This window comes from Podarcis gaigeae (assembly GCF_964106915.1).
Source record: "Podarcis gaigeae genome assembly, chromosome: 7".
Classification (NCBI taxonomy): Eukaryota; Metazoa; Chordata; class Lepidosauria; order Squamata; family Lacertidae; genus Podarcis; species Podarcis gaigeae.
Window position 1 is genome coordinate 54930920 of NC_139683.1, and position 13229 is coordinate 54944148.

The 13229-nt window shown below is 38.6% G+C and overlaps 1 protein-coding gene and 1 long non-coding RNA gene across 2 annotated transcripts in view; one reads left to right on the top strand and one right to left on the bottom strand.

Annotated features, from left to right (window-relative positions):
• The window catches only part of ZNF407 (zinc finger protein 407), a 331124-nt gene that overhangs the window by 276378 nt on the left and 41517 nt on the right, over positions 1-13229 (top strand). The gene's annotated exons all lie outside the window — the stretch shown is intronic.
• Positions 1-13229, bottom strand: part of LOC310848264 — a 126791-nt gene that overhangs the window by 1183 nt on the left and 112379 nt on the right. The window contains exons 7-8 of the long non-coding RNA XR_014566247.1: positions 12505-12558; positions 331-1564 (exon numbers count right to left, since the gene is read on the bottom strand). This is a non-coding gene — a long non-coding RNA (uncharacterized lncRNA). The remainder of the gene's footprint in view (positions 1-330; positions 1565-12504; positions 12559-13229) is intronic.

Sequence of the window (13229 nt, forward strand, 5' to 3'; positions counted from 1 at the left end):
CTGTGGGTTAAACCACAGAGCCTAGGACTTGCCAATCAGAAGGTCGGTGGTTTGAATCCCCGTGACGGGGTGAGCTCCCGTTGCTCGGTCCCTGCTCCTGCCAACCTAGCAGTTCGAAAGCACATCAAAGTGCAAGTAGATAAATAGGTATTGCTCCGATGGGAAGGTAAAGAGCATTTCCGTGCGCTGCTCTGGTTCGCCAGAAGCGGCTTAGTCATGCTGGCCACATGACCCAGAAGCTGTACGCTGGCTCCCTTGGCCAATAAAGTGAGATGAGTGCCGCAACCCCAGTCAGTCACGACCGGACCTAAAGGTCAGGGGTCCCTTTACCTTTACCTAAGGGAGTTTAACATTGTTAACTGCAAAAAAGGTTGTCTGAGCATACTAGCTAAGAACATTCAGTAGTGGTATTCCTTTTTTATACAACACTGTAATGTGTATTATTATTAATAGTAGTAGTAGTAGTAAGTTGCTTGTTACCTAAATGTCTCCAAGAGACTTATAACACATTTAAAAACATAAACATACACTGTACCATTAAGAAGCATACAAGATGCCAACCATTCATTAACATATATACTATTTTTCATTTTTATCAGAAGCTGATGAAAGAGAAACAAATGTTTTGCTATCTAAATGAAAAATAAAGTATTTTGTTAATCACAGTAACACACGCACGCGCGCACACACACACACACACACACACAGAGAGAGAGAGATCTACATAAACACACTCACAAGACACTCCCATAACAACTGCACAATAATACAAACAAAAATCATCATTATAAGCTTCATATGTAGAACAAAATTTGTCACTTATCATTAATTGCTTCATTTTACTTTTTTGGTTTGAAGTATAGCTTCTAAAACCACCACCACCACCCCACACACACACCGCTAAGCAGAAATTGCAAGTTTAGACTATTAAGACTCATTAATTTGGAATTTCTAGTACAGAATGAGGGAAAATAGCACACAATTTCACCAACTTTTTGACCTGCTCTTTATTTGGTGTTGGGGGAAAGCTTTTAAAAAAGAAATTAGCATGCACTTTAGTTTTTCTTTGGATTCCTTCCCAAGTATATCTGTAAATATATGGAAAACCTCTTAAAAAGGAGCATACTCCCCCCCCCCGAGTCATTATTATATAAAGCTTACTGCTTCCTATGCAGAATTTTTGAAGCAATATTTTAAATACATATCCCAGGAGGCAATTCACACGCATACTGGTAAAATTTCATGTAAGTGATCTGCATTAACAATCTTTCAACCTCTATTGACATATAATAGTTTGACATGATGTTTTGCAAAGGATATATTCACACTGATTTCAACAACATGTAGTATTTCGAGGTTTTATTTTCCAAATATCTTCAGGCATCTTCATTTCATTTTCCTTTTGCTTCCAGGGTCTGTCAAGGTATATTTCAATGCATCTCAAGGCACCATCAAAGCACAACATGTATTGAAATTTAGGGGCCTGGAAGCAAACTAGTTGATCACAGCTGCTCCACATTGCATGGAGTATGAGATGGTCTTATGAGTATTATTTTCTTGTCATCTGCAAAATATTTGAATAATATTACAGGATATGGTGAACAGATTATATAGTTCATTAGAAAAAACTGTGTTCTGACAGCAAAGTAAACTAACCAAAAAGAAAAAGAAAAAAAGAGTGAAGTGTGTTCATTTATCTCATTGCAGATTGTATCTAATACTGTACAGTTGTAGTGGGTCAGAAGAACTGAGCTTGGAATAATGCTCAGTAATGCAAATCATTGTTACAGGCATTGTGTCAAATTCTTAAAGGTGCTTTTCATTTATGTTGTCATAGAATGGCAAATAGGTAAACATTAAAAAGAAAGTGTGAGTAAATATCCTTAAAGCTGATGGAAAAAGATTAGGGTGGTGTGTTTTTTTTTTTGGGGGGGGGTATTTTTACATTCAAATGCTGTTCATTTTTATTACCCCCAAACTACCATTCATTGCATGTGATAGTCAAGCATGCATAACTGACTACAAGCTTATAGCCATAATTTCAGCTGCATGTCATGTTACAAGTGCAAAAGAAATATCTTCAATGTACACTTTTCCTCTTCTTTTCAAAAGGATGTTAACATTTAATCAGAACAATAAATGTAATAGTGAAGTAAAAGAATAAGCATATAAAATTACAATAGTTGAAGGGGGGGTGTATTCTGTGTTCAGGATACTTATTTAGCAAAGAACACACAGTTCACCTGTGAGGTAGAGCTTCTGTGTGGGAGTCGTGATGCATATTTAATGCATGACTTAAAAAGAAAGGCAGGTTCTATGACTTGTGAGCAATCTTAGAAAAGTAGGTTTCATGCCAATTCTGATAAGGAAAGCTTATAGGAAATATGTTTTCTCTCTCCCCACCCCCATTAGACAATGTGTCATATTTAACAGCAGAACCCTTCACATTTTCATATTAAGTGATTAATTGTTGTATAGCCTTTATTGTATTTTTATTGCATTTTCTGATTCAAACAAACTAAAAAAACACCAACCTCCCATGCCTTCCAAGTACTGTATATGAACCCATTAAACGAGGGGCAATCTATAACACAGCTGAGTGCCAAGTTCATGATTCTTGGACCAGCCTCAAGAGAATCCTGCCAGGTGTGGTGCCTTGCAGTCTTAAATGTTTTCCCACCTGATGCCCACTTTCTGTTTACTGCTCCCCAGTTTCTTTATAGTCCTTGCCTTCCATGACTCAAGACAACAAAACTCCATTATCTAGCAATGGGGCCCTGACATGATGTAGCATAGCATGTTTTTTCCTTTCTGTTTTCCATACAAATATGGCTATCAAATAGATATCAATAAACAATCACAATAGTTTTTTGGAGTAACAATGAATATACTGATCAATGTGTTTTTCCAATCAGCTAGGTTTATTTTGCGTTCTCTTAGTTCCTTTATCATGGTTAGAATCTTTCACAACTCCTGTGTTCAAGATTATTGTGTAGTTTGCTCCTTTTAATGCATTTTGGACTATCTGAAAAAAAAATTAAGGCTTTTTCATAATAAAAAACTATAAAAAATGAACTAATCTAAATGAAAACAGAAAAAGAAAATACAAAGTCCTCTCTCAAAGGTAGAGCCAGACTCAAAAGTCTCAAATTTATTGATTTTCCTTTCGACACAAAAAGTCTAAAAGGGGTTCTCTAGTTACTCATCTTTGTTCACACAGGAATCTCTCCACTATGGTCATATGTTAAAATAATATTCCATAGTTACTTATCATATATTCATAAATTCACACCCAGTTCCATATCTTCCAATCCCATTTCTAATGTTACTTGTTGTGATTCTCTAATCCTTTTTTATTTCCACTTTTTCATTCTTTTTCCGAGAGAAGCTTCAGAGGTTTGGCAGCTTTTCCCCCTCTGAATTCACTCTAAATTGTGCACAGAATCCTTTCTTTCTCAATTATATCTCTGCTAGCTCAGGATATCTCTTGATTTCTGCATCCATGGTTTCATCCCACTCCTCCAACATCTTAAGTCCACCATTTGGCTGTTTCATTTCTCTAGACACCTGTGTCAATGTCTTCTCCATTGCATCATATACTACCTCCAACTTTACCATTTCTCTATATTGTTCTGGCAATCCTTTATTGAAAATTTTCCCCAAAGCTTCTGTGACTTCTTTAATTCCACTTTCACTTTCATCCTTCTCTAGCCCATTTCATCAGTTCAGCTCTGATCTCTTTTAATTGCTCATTCAATAATTGCTGTAAAAGGACAACAGTCAATGGGGCGTACAACAATTTATTTGCCATACTGAATGATCTTATTAATAGCCCAGTCTCCACCTTAAGATCTTCACATCTCTTCCTTAAGAGCTTCAGTCTTCCATATCAACTTTAAGGTCTCCAAAGCATTCCTTATCAAGCTGCATTCCTTTCCCACAGTGACATAGAAAATGTACTTTCAATTTGAAATCAGCAATTTTTGTTGAAAAAACAAAAAGTTAAAAGTAAAATAAAATAAAGATCTCTAACAGCAAGAACAGCCCTTGGACATTTAAAACTTTGCAAACAATTAAAACATGCTTTTCTTTTGCTTTCAGGCTTTTAATGATAATCTCTTTTTAAGATAGAAGTTAGCTCACACTCCATATACCCCAGCAATGATCTCTGTCAACGAGCTGTCAACAGAAGATGTTTAGTTTGCCATGCTCCTCCCCTGGAAGCCTATCTGAAGCAACTTCCTGAAGATTATACTGTTTTGTACTGCAGGGGGTGGAGTAGGGCTGAAATAAGAACCATATTTCTTCAACAGACATAAGTGATGCTCAGTGTGCTTTCGTGTACAGTACTGAACAAAAAATATTCTGCCAGAAGGTAGTGACCCACAGGCAGCTGAGCACTATGAAAGCTGTAATTTTTTAATAAAGACCCTTGTGATGTGGATCTGCTCTGACGTGTAAAGGTTCTCATGCTAGCACAGATTCTGCCAGATTTTGCATTATTATCTCTAGGGTTCTGCTTTAGGAGATAATTTTTATAAAATCACTGTTATAATGCCGTATTATGGAGCAAGAGTTCCTCTATAGCATGCTGACAACAACCAGTTCTTTCTTTTTAAAAGTCCCAGAGGCATAGCTATAGAGAGAGAAGTTGGAGGAAGGCACATCAGATTTGAGTGTGGGGGGTACAGGATGGTTTTCTGGATAACACTGAAAATAACCAGGTTCTTCTTGGAAGAGAAGGGCTATGCTACTATTTAAAATTCTCCATTGCAGATGACTATAGCAACTTTAAAATGGGATTCCATATTTGTGGTGAGGTGGGGTGGATTGAGTGCTTTACCCCCACTTAGCTTATTGCTAAATGTAGTACAGTACTTTTTAAAAACATAGAAAATATAAGATCAATAAAGCCTTTGGTTTTATGCTTCTTTTAAACTCACTCATGCTCCAAAAAAAGCATGGGAAATCATACATTATGGCTCATTGCCTTAAATTGCACCCTGTAAGCAGTAAGGACATTGTACTGTTGTACAGATCTTGAAAGAAATAAAAGTTGAACAAATGGATTGTTCATATGAATCCAGGTATTTGTAAATTAAATGTCAAACAATTGCACAAACCAATCATCTGTATGATTCAAGACCTTATGGCTTGAAAGGTTGGATTAGATAATCCATGTGATCCCTTCCAATTCTAGAGTTGTATGTATGTGTGATTTCCTGCCCCCTCAGCATTTGCCTCCTAAAATGGCTGCCTCACTCTGTCTCATTGTAAGAATGGTCCTGGTTGCTGTTAAGTCTGGCTATCTGCTGAGATGATAGTGCACACTGCTTGCATACATTGCAAAGGAATCTAGGAAACAGCCTTACAACAAATCAGTCCGTTGGTCCATCTAGCTCAATATTGTTCACACTGACTAGCAGCAGCTCTCCAGAATTTCAGACAGGACATTCCCAGCCTGGGATCTTCTGTGGGTAAGGCAGGTTCTCTACCTGAGCTACAGGCCTCCCCCATTCACAGATGCAATGAGGGTCAAGCAATATTTATACATCTGAGCCACAAAATACACTCAGTCTTTAAATCCAGTTTCTATTTCATAGTCATAGAGCTGGAAGGATCCGCAAGGCTCATTTAGTCCAACCCTCTACAACGCAGGAATATTTTGCCCAATGTTGGGCTCAAACCCACAACCCGGAGATGAAGAGTCTCATCCTCTACTGACTGAGCTCTTTGCTAGCCATTATGTTTAAATTTCACAGTTGATTATTTAACCTGCACTGCAGCTGATGAGGTAAATATTTTTTGATTTAGATTACAGTTGGTGTGTAACAAGCATTATTCTACCAGCAGCAAGCAGAATTTATGCCACTATTTGGGCTATCAGTGCTCCAACTTATGGATGATATTCCCATGACTTAAAAAAGAGCACCAAAAGCATGAAGTTTTAAAGTAGACGTATTAAGCAATAAATAGTAGCACTGAAAAATCAATTTAAAAAACCATAGGTATTTCTTATGGCTAATTTAATTAAGTCTGCATCATGTATAAAACTGCATTTACAAGTCAAGTTATAGCTAGTTGTTCTTATTGAAATGTAGCTCTCGTATACCCTGTGAAAACACAGTGACACACAACTAGCTATAAAAAATGAAATATTCCAACATATCCAATATATCTGTGAATAAATGAGATGTGCAGAAGTAAAAGGGGAAAAAACAACTTAGAGTTGTCGAAAGAATTACATGAGAATAATAGAAGGGTCGGTTTTTTTCCATTTTATTGATTATTCCCAGAACTTTAAGTTTCACAGTTAGATTGACAACTGAGTTATTTGCCCATCCCTAGTGACTGACAATAGATAATGGAAAGGCTTTTACCATGATATAACAGCACAGAATAATTTCTAATTTACTACTGTAGTTCTCATCAAAAGTACCTCAGCAAAAACACTAGATTTATCACTTCAATTACTGGAATTTCACATTTAGTTTAAAGAGACATGTTTCTATAATGTGACAGGCTTTACACATTCTGAACTTATTCAGACATTTCGGCTATCAGAATAATCAGGCACAGATATAAATGAAAGCAATTGTTTTAGTTTTATAACTTTCAGTTCTTTCTGCTTGGCAGTGAATGAAACAGAGCCTAAACTCAGGGTCTTTGCCAAATGAGGCATATTTTCAGACCAATTTTTTCTTTCTTTTCATGTTCCCAATATTTTATATGAGAACTAATAATATACCATTGAATCAATGATTACAAATCATCATGCATTCTCAGCTGCATTTGTCCAGAAGTTGTGGCTGATATCCAAAACATTTAAATAATCAAATCTGATCAATTAGCAGTAGTGTTTATAGAGGACAAGAGCAGCCTGCGACAAAATGTTGCCATATGGAGCATTCATATTCACAGTTCAGCCCAGCCAGCCATGCCCTGTTCCAGCATGCCGCATTCCACCCTCAAAGCAGCCAGTGTTCCTGGCCACTGAGCATGCTCAATCCTTATCTTGTTGTTGGGGGCAAAGGATCACTTACGATTTTTTCCACCTAAATATGTTTTGTACTTACCTTTGAGTTCCACTGAGCCTCATTATAACTCCGTCTTCTGTGCTGATGGTGCCATTTTGGCTACATATGGATCCACTCTTGGAAAATGAGTTCACTATGAGTAGATTGTATTATCTTACTGAGGGCTGGTAACATCTGAACTTGGAGCTAAAACCTCCTAGAGCCGATGTGTCGCTTCGATGCTTTGCTTCTGGTTAAAATGCAACTGTTTATCTCATTACTGTGTCCTTTTCCCTTGTCCCATTTTCCCTTTGTATATTTTCTTTCTTCCTTGCTTGTGCATCACCTTTGCATCCTTCCCTCTCTTCAAGGGCAACAAAAACGAATTATCTCTTTCTGTACTCAAGACAGTCCCCAATGTGAGGTAGGCTACACTTCATTGATAGTGATCTGATCTGAAGGCAATGTTAGCATAGTGCCAACAAATCTAGGTTCCCTCCAACTTTTAGCCATAAACCTTTGTATCATCTAAACAGTTAGAATTGTGGCATTACAGTGGTACCTCGGATTAAGTACTTAATTCATTCCGGAGGTCCGTTCTTAACCTGAAACTGTTCTTAACCTGAAGCACCACTTTAGCTAATGGGGCCTGCTGCTACTGCTGCTGCCGCGCCACCGGAGCATGATTTCTGTTCTCACCCTGAAGCAAAGTTCTTAACCCAAGGTACTATTTCTGGGTTAGTGGCGTCTGTACCCTGAAGCATATGTAACCTGAAGCGTATGTAACCTGAGGTGCCACTGTATTATGAGTCAGATCCAAGTGCCAAGACTGAATAAGATTTTTCTTGGTTCATCATCCAATGTATGTGAGGTGTAGGATTGTGCTTTGATTGAAGCCCAAGTGTAAATAACTCAACAATAGCATCTGCTTTTTTAATTAGGCAAACTGGTTGGCCAGAGGTAAATAAGCAGTTTTCTTATTGAAGGTCTATGAAGTCAGTTAACATAGGGTTGCATGAGCCCTGTCTCAGATCACAGAATCATAGAACTGGAAGGGACCCTGAGGATTGTCTAGTCCAACTCCCTGCAATATACCTTTATAGCTTTTGTCCTGTTACTCCAGTCTAAAGGTAAAGGTAAAGGTACCCCTGCCCGTACGGGCCAGTCTTGACAGACTCTGGGGTTGTGCGCCCATCTCACTCAAGAGGCCAGGGGCCAGCGCTGTCCGGAGACACTTCCGGGTCACGTGGCCAGCGTGACATCGCTTCTCTGGCGAGCCAGAGCCGCACACGGAAACGCCGTTTACCTTCCCGCTGGTAAGCGGTCCCTATTTATCTACTTGCACCCGGAGGTGCTTTCGAACTGCTAGGTTGGCAGGCGCTGGGACCGAGCAGCGGGAGCGCACCCCGCTGCAGGGATTCGAACCGCCGACCTTTCGATCGGCAAGTCCTAGGTGCTGAGTCTTTAACCCACAGCGCCACCTGCGTCCCTTACTCCAGTCTAGATTGATGTTAATCCTCAGAATGTCCCAGTTATGACTACTCTTTTTCTGCATTTTATTTTTAGTATTCAGATTATTTTCTAATTCTGATAGTTATTTTCCAAAAGCAGACAAATCCATGTGACTGTGTTTTGCACCTCTTTCCTCTCCCTGCCCCCAGGTGGCAGAGAGACATACAATCTGAAGCTTGGGAACAAACTTGGAAGTATCATGACATTGTTTGGGTAGGCAGGCTACAGGCTACATTAAGACACTGTGAAATATGTTATGCCTGGCTATTGGCAACATAGGTAAATTAACTGCACCTATGTTTCCTTTTGCTTTATACATTGGTGTTTTTAAAACCATTTTACATGTCAGTTCTTTTTGTGCAGTTTTGTCAGGCTACCATAATATGACTCTGAGATTCTTAGAAACTTTAATATTTCCTTAGTACTCCTCCAGCCCCTTTTTTTAGTTAACCAACAATAGTGAAAAAACTTTAGAGAGAGGGAAGCTTATGTGCCAGGGGAAGTCCGCATGGAATGATGACTGCTTGTTGAGAAGGGGTGAGAAACTGGGGCAGAGAGGAGGAATGGAGTAAAGTATCTTGGAAGATGGTATCACTTGAAGCTTGAACAGGAGTATTTCACTGGGTATTCTATATCTGCAGTGTATTTTTCAAGCCGTAACTTATGTTTATTAAGACTAAAAATACATTTTACTTAATTTTCTGTGAACAGCATTCCAAAACATTGACTGTAGTGGGCCTTATTGTAAGAGGGTTTAAAATAATAAAATAACAACAACAACAACAACAACCACATGAGAGGGTCTGGAGCCTGTGTACAGGATGAGGGCTCTAAAATATGACCATAGTCAATGGCCAGGGAGGATGGGAATCATAGAATTGTAGAGTTGGACAGGACCCTGAGAATCACCCTAGGAGTTGTAGTTCAGCAACATCTGGCTCACCCAAGGTTCCCCATGCCTACTGGGGGCTTATAATGCAAACCTAATCACCTACTCAGAAGGAAATCCTATTGAATGCAGCAATGCTTACTTCCAGATAAGTGGGTTTTAGGGTTGCGGCTTTAACCCATTAGAGCATGGGTAACTCTGCAATATATGCAGAGGCTTTACCAGGTCAAAGGGTTGACACTAGACAAGTTTATGGTTGAGTAGAAAGAAGTTAGTTCCATTCTAGTAATCCAAGCAAAATGGGTGAAGTTTGGTATTGAAGGTGGCATGACTTAGAAGAAGGGTGAGAGTAAGCAGAACCAGAGGGCAAGAGTGGGTGAAGATTGGGATAAAAGATTGGGTTGTTTTTTGTCACAGGAATATAAGGTTATGTCATAGGAGCTGTGATAGATGGTGACTGTCCAGCAAAACATAGGGGAAACAAGGGTAATTCAAGGGCTAATGAGGCACCTTGACTTGAAGAGGCACAGGGATCAGGACAAGATATAGAGTTTGTTACGGAGCAAAGCTCCCAGAAAGACCCTGGGAGATGAGACTGTGAAGCCGAAGATCATGACAACTCTGCAGCCATTAGCTTCGTTTAATAGCTGTTGCTATGGAAATTTGGAATTTTTATTATCATAGATAAAATAAATCAAAATTAAAAGTTTGGGATAAGGAAGCATGCTTTGAAGGCACACTTTCAAACAGTTGCGTCTGACAGACATGCGCTGCAGCAGGTGTTAGGAAATCATGGGATAAAACTGACTGAAGTATTTTGAGAAAACTGTGATAATGTCAATGGCAAAATTTATTTTACCGAGTGCAGATGTAAGACATCAAGTTCTCAGACTGATGGCAGAATTAACAAAAAAAACACCATCTGCTTCAATAATTATCTGGAAATACTCATATTCTTGGATTTGTTTTAATACCACTTAGTTTCCAGCTTTATTTTATCTGTGTTTGTACACCAACTAGACTAGATTTTGCAAAATGAAGACTCATTCCATCTGATCATTTAAAAATGTGTTTTTGCATGAATAATGAATCTTTGAATTGTTACTAAACAAGCAAATTATTTGCGTATGTGTCACATCGGTTATCAAGTTTGCACATGTGACAGCTTCAACAGCCGTCATGTAAAATGCATAGAGCTTGTAACCATATGTTTTTGCTTGACAAAAAGCTGAAACTCAAGATCAATTTTCAATATGGAATGCACAAATTAACACTTTAAAATGTACCACAATATGTACAGCTTGGCAAAATCTGCAGAAATAGCACGTTTCTAGATATTAACTGATATCTTTGGATTCAACCTTAAGGTATTCAATCATTTTGATTAAAAGACTGATTTCTCATAAAACCACAGTCTGTTGGAGGCGCAAAACCAATGACATTTGAACATTCATATATTTTCATAAACTTTGAACAATGTCAGTGAGACACCTCTTCAATCTTGGCCACACAACAGCAGGGTATTCAATCTTTCTTTAGCTTAAGACAGAAAATTTGAATATCAGCATAGGGTTATTAATGTGACAGTTCACATAGTGTGAACCATGTTGATTCTTAGGAAGCAGATCTGTCGAATATATAGTGTATGTGCTTTGCTCTTACTCTTTAAGGAGGGAAAAATCAACCAGAGATCCTAGACTCCCTTTCAAAATGAAATTGATGCCCCATAATTCTTTATGTGTAAAACATAAAAAGAGCTGGCATCAGGTTGCCAATGACACAAGTATTGTTTTCATACTATTTTTATTGCTTGTTCATACTCTTTATACTGACTATTAAAAGTCATAAAATATGCGTTGCAAATTTCATTGTGCATTATTAGCCTTTTTTCTTGTATGATTTCCTTAATAAACAGCCTCATTAAAAATGACTGAGCTGTAAAAATTAACTACTTGACTGTGTGTGTGTGTGTGTTGGCTGGTGCTGTTTCTGCTTGAATTTAAAGGTGCAGATTAGTAAAAAGACAACTTTTCCCATGGATTTTCCTTCACATTGGTTCTGGGCTAGTATAATCAATTTTGTATATATTACATCATGTTGCAAGTGATATGCAATGTAGGTTGGAGGGGTGTTTAAAAAAAATACCCTATTGCTCTGAATGAGAATATCTCTCTCTCTCTCTCTCTCTCTCTCTCTCTCTCTCTCACACACACACACACACACACACACACACCTGATAACATTCATTAGGATTTTTCTTTTTCTGTTGTTCCCTGAGCAGCTTGGGCGAAACCAGATGGGCTGTAAGGGGAAGATGAGCAATTCTGTCCTGCCCAAACAGCAAATATGACAACACATTGTTTAGTAAGACGACAGTGAGGTGCATGTGTTAATATGTTATAAAGTACCCACAGATGTCTCTAAAATTTTCACAAATGTAACCCTGCCAAGTTAAGAAACAACACACTAACTATCACTGTGATAGTAGGAAGCTTCATTGTTGTCATTTTGTAAGGGTGAGCTACCAGCAGCTACAGCTGTTGAAAACAATATGAGTTGCTTAACTCTTTGTCCTATAAACTCAGTTAAATTAACTTTGTAACTAAGCCAGAGGATTTATTTTTTGTAACACTTAATATATTTTACATCGCCTCTTATTTTGGTAAGGATTCTCTTTTAAAACAGCTGATTTGAACATTGTACCCATAGATGATAAACTTTCCAAAACAAAACATCATTAATGGTTTAACAGCAAACTGTAATATTATGCGATAGCTACTTTATCAACAAATGAAACTCTTACGAACAAAAAACAAATCCAGAAATTAGCGTTGGATTAAGGGATTTTGTTCCAAATGTGTCATTAGGATCTTTTGCAAAATAATAATATCTGAACATTGTACTGTGGCTGGCATTCCAAAACTGCATGACCAGTTCCCTGGAACCAAGGGTCTGGTCATTTATTTCTCAAAATGCAGACCCTTATGCCATGTAGCAAATAATTTTTAAAATGGGGGATACTTTAAAAAACAGATTGTGATATATAGCATGGACTGTCTGCTGTTAAAGAAAAAAGTACAGTCATACCTCGGGTTGAAGTTGCTTCAGGTTGAGCATTTTCGGGTTGCGCTCTGTGGCAACCTGGAAGTAACGGGACGCGTTACTTTTGGCTTTCACCGCTTGTGCATGTGCAGACGCTCAAAATGACGTCATGTGCATGTGCAGAAGCGGTGAATCACGACCCGCACATGTGCAGACGTGGGTTGCGTTCTGCTCTGGATGTGAACGGGGCTCCGGAACGGATCCCGTTCACATCCAGAGGTACCACTGTAGTGACAACTCCCATTGGCCAGTTACAAGCCCTTGGGCACACCTAAGGTAGCATTCTGGATCCTAGCTTGGTTATGGTCATACCAGAATAAGGGCATGATGCCACCAGGTTGCTCACACTAAGCAAGTCTTAGTGCCTGGCTGGCTGGTTAGCTAGAATTTCATATATGCTGTCCAGGTTTCCATGCTGGAAGGAAGGTGGGCTAATTTCCAGAGGGGTAGACATATTGGAGCAAACGCAACAGAAAAAGTCATAAAGAGTAACAAATTTATTGTGGCACAAGCTTGCATGGACTGTATTTTACTTCGTTATGTGCATTGCATTTTATCCTCTGTTGCAGATACATGTATACCCATATGTGTAAGTATATATTCTGCTGCACACCTCCATATTAGAACACTGGCTCCCTAGCACAAAGGTCACCAACCATTTTGGACTAGTGGGCACAGTTTGAATGTTGAGAGGGTGCTGGGGGCACCAG